At 40.4% G+C, this 12178-nt stretch overlaps 1 pseudogene; it reads right to left on the minus strand.

Moving 5' to 3' along the window:
* Nucleotides 1-5179: 5179 nt before the first annotated feature.
* On the minus strand, nt 5180-5858 carry LOC149380925 (pathogenesis-related protein 1 pseudogene; annotated as a pseudogene).
* Nucleotides 5859-12178: the final 6320 nt, after the last annotated feature.

Below are 12178 nucleotides of genomic sequence, written 5' to 3' on the forward strand. Positions count from 1 at the left end.
CGATATTGGCATGGTAGGTTGTGTCTTTTACTCTCCATTCCAACCGTGTAGAGGGTTGACGGCGAGGAAGAGCATTCCTGTGAGTGAATTGATGCTGATGAAGATTCCTCCCGTATAATCGATAGCAGAAGGGTCGAATATGGCCCATTCGACCACAATGATGGCAGACCCAACGAGGTCTATTGACAAGAGACCTGGTTGGTCCGGAAGGATGTCGCTAACATTGATCTTGAAACTTGTCATCACCAGATGTTTGAGGCATGTTTCGCGACATCTGGCTAGCAGGCTTTTGCGGAACAAAAGTAGTGTGGGATGAGGAAGCACCATGAGTATATCCAAGCCCCTTCATGTTCTTTGTAGGTTTTCTGATGGTGAGGATTTTGTCAAGGCTGTCGGTGCCGGAGTTCAACATCCTGACTGATTTAGTCATCTGGTCCAGCTCCCCATTTAGACGGTTGACTTCCTTTTTCATATCCATATGGTTTCTAAGAGCGTTGCCTTGTCTTCAGTCAGTGAGAGGATAAGAGCACTCTGCTTGTCGAGAACATGGGACTCTTCAACCCATTTGGTGTGTAAAATATTGTATGCATCATTCATGGCATCATCAGATAGTTCCTCATCTAAAACAAATTTCTGAGATGATTCACCATATTAATTAATAGATTCACGAGTATGAACGGAAGCTGTGAAGGCCACAAAGTTACTTATCTGGTCGGAGTCGCTATCTTCTTCTTCTTCATCAGACAGAGTGGCATTGTATCTCTTTTTCTGCTTTTTGAGGAAGTTGGGACACTCCTTCTGAATATGTCTGAAGCCTTCACATTCATGGCACTGAATGCCTTTGCCTTTTCCAGAGCATTCACCACTTCTACCGTTCCTGTGAGGGTTAGCATTCTTCTAGAATCTTTGTTGAAAATTGTCCTTGACATCTTGGGAGACATTCTTCCCATTCATCTGATTGAGTCTCTTCATAACCCTGCTATAATTTTTTGCCAGCATAGCTATAGTATCGTCAATTTCATTGTCAGAATCCGAGTATATCTGCTCCTTTTGTTCATGAATAGAGCTTTTGAGGGCCATTCCTTTGTGTTTCTTCTCCATCTTGGGCAGTGAAAGCTCAAATGTCATGAGGGATCCCATGAGTTCTTCAAACTTCAGAGTTTTAAGGTCATGGACTTCTTCAATTGCCGTGATCTTCATTTTGAATCTTGGACTTAAAGCCCTCAGAGTTTTCCGAACAAGATCTTCATCGGTCATGGGCTTCCCGAGAGAGTAGGATTCGTTAGCAAGGTCTCGAATGCGAACATTGAATTCAGCGACTGATTCATCTTCAAGCATAGTGAGAGCTTCAAAGTTTGTTGTAAGATACTGCAGCTTCTGCTCACGGACTTTAGTGGTTCCCTCATAGGCAACAACAAGAATTTTCCAGGATTCTTTGGCACTTGTGCAGGTGTTTATAAGCCTGAAAACATTTTTATCAACCCCGTTAAAAATGGCATTGAGTGCACGAGAGTTACCCAGAGCTGCCTCATCTTCAGTAGGGCTCCAATCTTTCTCGGGTTTTGACCCTGTAGAAGCTCATTTGTCATCAACAGTAACTGGGGCTTCCCACCCATGTATCACAGCCTTCCAAGTTCTGCTGTCAATGGATTTCATGAAGGCGCTCGTGCGGGCTTTCCAGTAACCATAGTTGGTTCCATCAAGTACTGGAGGGCGATTGACCGAACCTCCCTCTCTGGAACTATCCATATCTGGTAATCAAAAAAGAAATACCCAGGAAACCACCAAAAGATCTAGGTGCCTGCTCTGATACCAATTGAAATTCTCATTAGTCACAAAGACAAGATGTCGCACACAAAGTGTTGACAGTGTGTCCGAAAACTTGCTTGAACACAGATAATGGATAAACAACAAACAGTGCGATAAATAGAATACACACGATATGGTTACCCCAGTTCGGTGCAATACACATACGTCTGGGGGCACTCTGCCAGTGGAAAGGATTTCACTATCTTGTAGTCAATAGTACACGCAAGGTTTAAAATGATTACAATCACCAAATCAATAAAACCTAGAGACTATTACCACCAGTAAATACCTAACCAGGGACTCCCCCTGGATTTGAGCTCTGCCTCAATTCCACCCTTCGAGCAACCGCCTATGCTCGGATGACTTTCAGTCTTCAAACGATCGTGAGCCTTCAATCACGTGATCACATAACCCAACTCTCACAGACACTCAATCTTTCTGGAATAGTGTTTGAGAGAATACACCGCGATTAACAAAACACAAAGCCTCCCAATCCACCGGTCTTGCACGTCTAGGAGCTCTAAGTATTTTATCAAAAGCGTCGAGGCTGCTAAGGGGGAAGCGCATGGCTTTTATAGCAGCTGTACAGGTTTGGAAGTGTATCTAGGGTTTCCTTACCCAGCCTCACACGAATATCTCGCAATAAAGTCACCAGCGAGGCAATCTGTCAATACTGGAAACTTGCCCGAAATACTGTCAGTACACAGAAGGAAGGATGTCTCACCAGAAGTAGGAGCATGAAGACCGACATCTTTCCAAACAACTTGCACTAAAAAATAAAGTCAACATATAACATAACAACATGATATATAGCCAATGTTTCGTAAATCTTAGATAAATAGTCATAAAGATGACGTGATATTCCTGGTTTGCCCTTTCATTGAATTAAAAGAGTGGGGTCTTTACGTCAATTTACACGTGTAAATACATGAACGTGGCTATTTACCTAAGATTTACGGAAGTTGGCTATATAATAATGTGAAGCTATAAATATGACTATATATCTAATGAACCCTAAAAACAAATAGATGAGAATGAGTGTTTTTAACTTTTATTTTGTCGTTATGATGGTAGCTTATATTTAGCTGCTATAATTATGGGTAATATTACTATAAAAAGTATTTTAGAAGTTACTGAAATTATATTTAATCAGAATGTTGTACACAACGTATAGAGATAATGTATGCAGTAATCTGTTCCGATGCAGTAGATGAAATATATAAAAATCAGTGTGTAAAATAAATGACACAAACAATTGTAATACGATTCGGTGCAACGTCACCTACTTCGGGGGACAATTTTCCAAGTGAAATTAAAAAATCTCCAAATGAAAAGTAGTCAATAGTACACAATTGTGTTATATGAAGTTATGAACGATCCTCGTCTCAAGGCTTATTTCCTATTACTACCCATGAATTTTAACTCAAGCTCACCCTGAATTTGAGATCCCCCCACTTCCACTCTCAAACACTCTCCCAAGTGTTTGGTTTTCTTCAATCTCAACACTCGTGCTCAATCACGAAATCACAAAATCCACACAACACTCTAATGCCCAATGAATCTGAAATAGCGTCTAGACCACACACACCACACAAATAATTTCTCAATCCGCCGATTGTGCTCGTCTAAGAATCATGATTGTGTGAATGTAAGCGCTAACTAAGGGCAAAAATTTTCCTTTTTATAGTAGTCAACACCTCTGGAAGTCGAAATAGAGTTTTCCATTCACGCGGAGAAAATATATGTAGAAGGTCTTCTGCGATTATTTTGGCGAAACAAGAAACCTGTCAGAAATACAATTCTGCAAATAGTGGTCAATATGCCTTAACATATTCTGGAGCATGTTACAAGACATCTTGCCGAACAAATTTGTACAAAAAAAATAAGCCCACACACGTAAGAACAGTTACAAGTCGCTTTTAATTAAGAGCGACATTTCATTTTTAGAAGCGGCCTATCACATTTAAGTTAATCTCCGAGGGATTAAAAAGACGGTCTTAAAAAAAAGGCAGTTTCTAAAAGACTTTTTTTCCCTAGTGGTGGGAATCAAAAAATTAGCAAAATAGTCAACTTAAACGTTTGAGTTTAGCAAAATAGCCAACGTTTCGTAAATCTTAGGTAAATAACCACTGCATTTTATTTATAAATGTATTTTTACAAAAATACCCATAAATAAGTTCAAAAAAAATTTGGGTATTTATGGGTATTTTTATAAATATACGTTTGTAAATAAGCGTAAATAAAATGCAGTGACGATTTACCTAAGATTTACGAAACGTTGATTATTTTACAAAAGCAAACGTTTAAATTGACTATATACCGAAAGGATTAATACGCGTTATAAGAAAAATTGGGGTTAAGTTTAATTAGTGTATATTTATGTGATAAAGAAGACAATCACAAACAATGAAATATGTTAAGATATACTTGGAGAGTAAGCTAGAGAAAGAGAATTTTGAGTTGAAGAAAGAAATTCATGTATATGTCAACTGTCAAGTGATTCTTAACATATGAAATTGCTAGCTAAGGATTGGATCGTAGAAGGAGAAGACCAGAGATTTGGCCTGAAAGGAAAAGTGTTTTGTCTTTAGCCCATACGTTTATATTTTTTCAATAGGATTTTGTTTACAAACATTTGGAATTATCTAAGGGTAGCGGCCACGTCATCCAAGTCTCAGCAGACAGATTCTTCTTCCACTTCGACGTCCTTATTATCATACACACAAAATTAACAAATAATTAAATTAAAGAGAAATAAATCAAACATAGTCCGAAAGATCAACACTCTAGACTTTGCATGTTACAATATTCTATTATTTTAATAGATGATAAACATTAACTAAATGTGGTTTTATTTCACAAATAGTTGTCTACAATTCATAAATATAATGTGTGTGTGGCAACGCCGATTAGGTTGGGTCTATGAAAGAAGTTGCATGCTTTAAGAAACTCATTTTCAAGCGTTGCAATTATGATAATGTTTATGAGCATCATGGTTCCAAGTTCCAACTTCCATGACTATCTCATGACTTTGTAAACTTTATCAAGCCCTTTTTTTTTTATGATATGATATCATTTTAGTTATATCATATAATGAAGATGTTATATCTGATTGAGAAGAGTACCTCGCTAAAATATATAAATCTTATGAGACGTCTTTATTTATCTTTCTTATTTGAGACAAATTAACTCTCCACATAGTAATCTATTAATTTTAATGAACAAAGGAAAGAAAGAGTAACTCGCAACATCGTCTAATAAAGAACCGTAATTCTCTATAATAAAGCCGTACAATACGTGTAAACATAGCGCGATCAAGCCAAACAACATGAAGCATCTTTATTTACTCATCTTTATACGTAGATGAAAAGCTTGCATACTTGCTTGCAAGGAAAATACATGGCACACGACACACAGACAACAGATGCAGTAAAGGTTTTAGTAATGGAGAGTTCTAGATGGTGGCGGCGACAGCTGGCTCTCCAAAAGGCCACTCGCCTCGGAAGTTGCCCGGAGGATCGTAGCTGCAGATAATGAAGGTTCCCCTGGAGTTGCACCGCACCTTAGCGCAGCCCAAGCGAGTGGAGTCGCGCCACACGACTTGCGTGTAGTGCAAGCAAGCCCATTGGTTTCTCCCGAGGCACGTGTTGGAATTGTAGTCGTAGATGGATTTCTCGGACACCCACATGGCCACCGCGGAAGTCCCCGAAAGGTCCCCGGTGCTCTTCGCGATGTTCTCCCCGAACGGCCCCTGGGAGTGGATCAGAGCGCAGTCGCGGCTGCGAATGTTGGCGTACTTTCTCGCGTAAGCCGCCACGTTCTCGTCCCACCTCATCGGGCCCACGCCGACCTCGGCCCGGGCCCTGTTGTGGGCCGCCAGGAAGTCCCCTGGGGAGTCCTGCGCTTCACTCGCCCCCATTAGGAAGCTCATCATCATCATCATCGCCATTGCAATCGGAAATCTACTCTTCCCGGTCATTTCTTCGAAAAGCTTTTTGTTCTTAATTTATTGAAACTGTGATGTTTGTTCTCGGCGGAGGTTTAATTTATAGTACTAGCCAGCGAGGGCTTTGTGGTTCGTTAAGATTGGCATTTCATCGTTTAATATATCCTAATATAACCCCGAGACGCCACCTTAATGACGTTTAATTAGAAGTTGGTGGTGATGTAATTTGGATATGTTGGCAGAATAGCAACTCGCATAAAACTAAAGCTTTTTAACTCTAATAGACTTCGGATACTTTAATTTTTATTTACTTAGTTGTTTGAATTGATCCTTAAAGTTGAACTATCATTTTAGTATTTTTTTTTATGTAAAAAAATAAAAAATAAAAAATAAAACGTGTTCTGCTATGTGCTATTATGTTGCCACTCTTTAATTCGGGCTACTTATTTCAGAAGACTTGAACGATGGCTGTTCGTACGCACTATAGATTTAAAATACATATGTACTTATTTTTATTTTATATTTTCTGTCTCAAATATGCTTGGTATTTAAAAAAGAATCAACTCCTGCCGGCTAGATTTAAAATGTATACAATACAAGGGTTTTTGTTTAATATTTTTTATTTTTATTTTCAAGTTAGAATATGTTTTTGATGTTGGAAGTAAACATGTGTATGGCTGATTTGTGGCAACCTTTTTAGTGGGCTCCACTCATCGGAATTTAATAATTCCAAGTGATACGGATTCCTCGTAACGAGGGCTATAAAATTGAATATTTGTTTGCCAAAATCGGACCTAAGGTGAATGAGAAAGTGACGAGGTCGACTGGACGAAGTGACGAAGTCATTCCAGCTCGACTGGGCGAGGTCGACTGGACGAAGTGACGAAGTCATTCCAGCTCGACTGGGAGAGGTCGACTGGGCGAAGTGACGAAGTCATTCCAGTTCGACTTGACGAGCTCGACTGGGCGAAGTGACAAAGTCATTCCGGCTCGACTGGACGAGCTCGACCGGACGAAGTAACGAAGTGTACGTTTGAGAATTAAAGCCAACGGTTTGTATGCTTCAATTCAATGGTTTTGAGCTTTAAGTGCGCATTATGGCTGTGTAAGAATGTCATTAAGGCTGAAAACGTTGGACTGTTCGCATGGTTTTGAATTCAAAACGGTGTGTTAATGGCTGGGTGTTATAGCCTGCGTTAATGCCTTTATGGCTGGACGTTTTTGAAGTTCAAACCATAGTCTTGGCCTATATAAAGAAGCTTCAGCCCTACATTCAGAAACAAGGAAAAAATCCATCTAATTCCCCACTGTTCCCAAGTATCTCTCCTTCCTAGAAATTTTCTTTTGTTTTGTCGTGGTGATAGTTTTCGCACAGGTTCCAGTTCGTCGCGAGTCAAGTCTTTTGGTGCTAAGCTTGCCTCTGAAGTCGTTGTATCCTGGGAGGCTATCGCTCGTTTAGTCCAGCATCCGTGGGAGAGCGATAAAAAGCTTCAAGGAAACCGTCCAACGGGCCTCGACTAGTTTTCCGTTTTGGTTTTTCCGGTTTATATGTAATTGGTTTTATGTGTTTTTCTTTCCATGCAATTTGTCTTATTTTACATCAATATTAATACAATATTGCTAACAATCTTGAAGCTTTTTACTTTTCTAAGACAGGTTGCAAGGAAGGAAAAATATTTTATTTTTCCATTATTTTGTTCCCGGATTTGTTTTGAAGATTACTAATTTCTGGATTTCTTTTGTAGAAATATGACTAACATGAAAAACTCGATGAACGTGAGTGTTGGAGGGAACGTCAATGACAATCCCTCTTTGGTGAACTCCCCGACGAACGTGATCAACGTTGGCCAAATCCCTGTGGCTTTGGGACAAGGCTCGATGGCGGCTACGGCCGGGAACGGACCTGCAGGTCTCGTTCAACCGATGGCGGGTTTGGGCCTAGATGCTCCAAACATGGGTGTGGCTCGAGGGCCTCCCACGGTGATGCCGACCGAGAGACCGGGGAAGTTTGACGGGCTCAACTTCAAACGATGGCAACAAAAGATGGTCTTTTTCTTGACGACCATAGGACTTGCTCGGTTTTTGACCGAAGATCCTCCGGCCACTCCTCGTGAGGGTGAAGCCGACCCACAAGTGCTTCGGGCCTATGTGGGGTGGAACGAATCCGACTACCTTTGTCGTAACCACGTGTTAAATTGTCTCGCCGACTCTTTATACAACGTGTATAGCTCTAAAGTCTCTTCTAAAGAGCTTTGGGATTCGTTGGATCGCAAGTACAAAACCGAGGATGCGGGCTCTAAGAAGTACATTGTGGGTCGCTTTCTCGAGTACAAAATGGTGGACACGAAGACCATGGTGAGTCAAGTGCAAGAGCTTCAACTCATTTTCCACGAGATTCAAGCCGAAGGAATGACCACTAGCGAGTCTTTCCAAGTTGCTTCCGTGATAGAGAAATTTCCACTGGGGTGGAAGGAGTTCAAGAACTACCTCAAGCACAAGCGAAAGGAGATGAGTCTTGAAGACTTGGTTGTTCGCCTCCGAATCGAGGAAGACAACCGTGGCTCCGATAAAAGACTGAGAACCGTCTCCGAGCGAGCCAATGTCATCGAACATGGCGAGAACTCGAAGGGGAAGAAGCACGCCCACAAGCTTGGAGTCAAGGGAGCGACGTTCAAGAAGAAGTACCAACAAAAGATTGTTGGTAAATGCTACAATTGCGACAAAGTTGGTCACCGAGCTGCCGATTGTAGAAAGCCAAAGAAGAAGAAGGAGGCCAATGTCGTGGAGGATGATAATGACCTCCTCGTCGTTGTGGTCTCCGAGGTCAACATGATTGACTCGAACCCGAAGGAGTGGTGGTTGGACACTGGAGCAACCCGCCACATCTGCGCTGACAAGAACTCCTTCTCCACCCTTGAGCTGCTAGGAGATGGAGAAAAGTTGTTCATGGGCAACTCTGCTACCTCTGAAGTCAAGAGGGAAGGTGAAGTCTTTTTGAAGATGACCTCTGGGAAGGAGATGAAGCTCACCAAAGTTCTCTACGTGCCTGATATACGGAAGAATCTTATCTCTGGGACTGTACTGGATAACCATGGATTTAGGATGGTTTTAGAGTCTCAAAAACTTGTATTGTCTAAAAATGGTATGTATGTGGACAAGGGCTATGTCAAGAATGGCATGGTCAAAATGAATGTAATGGCCATCAAGGAAAAAGAAATGAATAAAGCTTCTTCTTCCACTTATATGATTGAGTCGTCTAATTTATGGCATGGTAGACTAGGTCATGTAAATTATGACACACTGAGAAAATTGATTAATTTGGAATGTATTCCATAGTTTAATATTTACTCAAATCATAAATGTGAAATTTGTGTTGAAGCAAAACTAACGAGAACATCCTTTCATAGTGTTGAAAGAAGTAATGAATCTCTCGACTTAATCCATACTGATTTATGTGATTTAAAGTTCATGCCCACGAGAGGTGATAATAAATATTTTGTGACTTTTATTGATGATTGTTACAGCAAAGATGGAGCAATTGAGAAATTTGTCATATACAAATTGGAAGTTGAGAATCAACTTAATAAAAAGATTAAGAAAGTGCGAAGTGATCGAGGAGGTGAATATGTTGAACCATTCGGTGCTTTTTGTGCACAACATGGAATTATTCACGAAGTCACTCCACCTTATTCTCCTCAATCAAACGGCGTGGCCGAACGTAAGAATCGCACTCTCAGGGAGATGATGAATGCGATGTTGGTGAGTTCTGGGTTACCCCAAGAAATGTGGGGGGAAGCGATCTTGTCTGCAAATTATCTTCTGAACAAGATACCCCGAAAGAAGGAGGATAAGTCTCCGTCTGAGCTATTTATAGGAAAAAGACCTTCCTATAAATACTTGCGAATGTGGGGGTGCTTGGCGAAAGTAATGGCTCCCGCTCCAAAGAAAATGAAGGTAGGACCAAAAACTGTAGATTGTATCTTCATTGGGTACTCACATCATAGTAATGCATATAGATTCCTTGTGTATGACTCGAAAAACCCCGATATACACAACGATTCGATTATGAAATCTAAAAATGCTTCGTTCTTTGAACATGTATTTCCTTATAAGTCTAAGGAAGCTGAACCGAGTTCATCAAACCAATTTCTTGAGGATATTGAGGAAATAACTCAAGATAATGATGAAGAGTCCGAAGAAGAGATAGAGTCCGAGGGACTTAGACGAAGCAAGCGAGCGAGGGTAGAAAAATCTTTTGGTTCTGATTTTTCCACCTATATGTTGGAGGCTCCACCTCTAAATTATAAAGAGGCAGTGAACTCTGTTGAGGGTCACTTATGGAAAGAAGCCATAAGAAGTGAAATAGACTTTATCATGCAAAACCACACTTGAGAGTTGGTTGATCTTCCTCCTGGAAGTCAAACACTTGGATCTAAGTGGATCTTTACGAGGAAGATGAAAGTCGATGGCTCAATTGATAAATATAAGGCACGACTGGTAATCAAAGGGTATAAACAACAAGAGGGTGTTGATTACTTTGATACTTATTCTCCTGTGACGAGAATAACTTCTATTAGATTGATAATTGCAGTTGCTGCATTATGCAATCTTGAAATTCATCAAATGGATGTAAAAACAGCCTTTCTTAATGGAGATCTCGAAGAAGAGATCTATATGAATCAACCTGAGGGTTGTATTGCACCTGGACAAGAAAAGAAAGTCTGTAAACTAGTCAAGTCGCTTTATGGCCTTAAACAAGCCCCAAAGCAATGGCATGAAAAATTTGACAACGTTATGATGTCAAATGGATTTAAGATCAACGAGTGTGACAAATGTGTGTACATTAAAACCACTGAACATGGATATGTGATTCTGTGTTTGTATGTAGATGACATGCTCATAGTGGGGAGTAATGATCGTATGGTCCAATCCACAAAAGATATATTGAACTCAAGGTTCGATATGATATGAAAGATCTGGGAATCACTGATGTAATTCTGGGGATCAAGATTACCCGAACACCCAATGGGATTGTACAGGATCAAACACACTATGTTGATAAAATTCTAGACAAGTTTGGAAATGACGATTCTGGAGTCTCGAGAACTCCCATAGACATTAGTCAACACTTGTCTAAGAAAAAAGTTGAAAGCATCTCTCAAATTGAATATGCTAGAGTGATAGGCAGTCTCGTGTACTTGATGAGTTGCACGAGACCGGATTTAGCCTACACCGTGAGTAGACTAGCTCGATATACGAGTAATCCAAGTGCTGAACACTGGAAAGCAATCGTAAGAGTAATGAGGTATCTACGATTTACTCGTGATTATGGTCTACACTACACTAGATATCCTGAAGTAATTGAAGGTTACACTGATGCAAGTTGGATATCTGATATTCAAGATTCGAAAGCCACGAGTGGATATGTATTCACTCTGGGAGGTGCGGCCATATCTTGGAAATCCTCCAAACAAACTGTGATAACGAGATCCACGATGGAATCTGAGTTTGTTGCATTGGATAAATGTGGAGAAGAAGCTGAATGGCTAAGGAACTTTGTGGAGGATATTCCTAATTGGACAAAACCTATGCCTGCAATATGTGTATATTGTGATAACCAATCTGCTATTGGTAGGGCACATAATGTGATGTATAATGGTAAGTCTAGACATATTCGTCGACGACATAATACCATTAGACAATTTCTCTCATCTGGAGTCATTAGTATTGACTATGTTAGGTCTAAAGAAAATATTGCGGATCCGTTAACCAAAGGGTTAAATAGGGACCAAGTAGAGAAGACATCCAAAGGAATGGGGCTAAAGCCCATGGCAAATAAAGCCAAGGCAAAGGAAACCCAACCATGATGACTGGAGATCCCAAGATCTTGGTTCAAAGGGACAACCTAATTTTCAAAGGCTATGTGAGGTCACTATGGGGGAAAACCCCAAGTCTTATTCCTATATTAAAACAGTGACTCCCGTATGAGGTTAAGCTCAGAGCTTTTAATGATTCTGTGAAATCGGATTGTTAAGATTCCGAATGAGTAATGCGGGATTACTCCTGATAAAAGAATCACCTATGTGAGAGAGAAGTGGGGCCGCTTCGAAAGAGAATTAATTGGGCTTAATTCTTTAGAAACTCTTGCAGAACCAGGTGGATGTTCAGGGCCAAAATGAACATAACCATGAGAACTGAACCTGTGTCAGGGAGATATCAGTGGGGGATATGTTTATCGTTTATAAAAAACGACTAACAGTTCAAGGACAACGTGTCTACTGAGTAGTCAGTAAAGATGGCATATCTTTCCGAGGGAAGGTTCAAAGGCTCTGCCTACCTATCCTATACTGGTATTGACCGTAGAATCTATCACCACATCGAGTCGTGTCTTTATTATTGTCGTCTCAATTTCATTCATGTGGG

Source organism: Urtica dioica, chromosome 11 (assembly GCF_054948205.1).
Source record: "Urtica dioica subsp. dioica isolate 48M chromosome 11, U.dioica_male_clone48M_v1_H2, whole genome shotgun sequence".
NCBI lineage: Eukaryota > Viridiplantae > Streptophyta > Magnoliopsida > Rosales > Urticaceae > Urtica > Urtica dioica.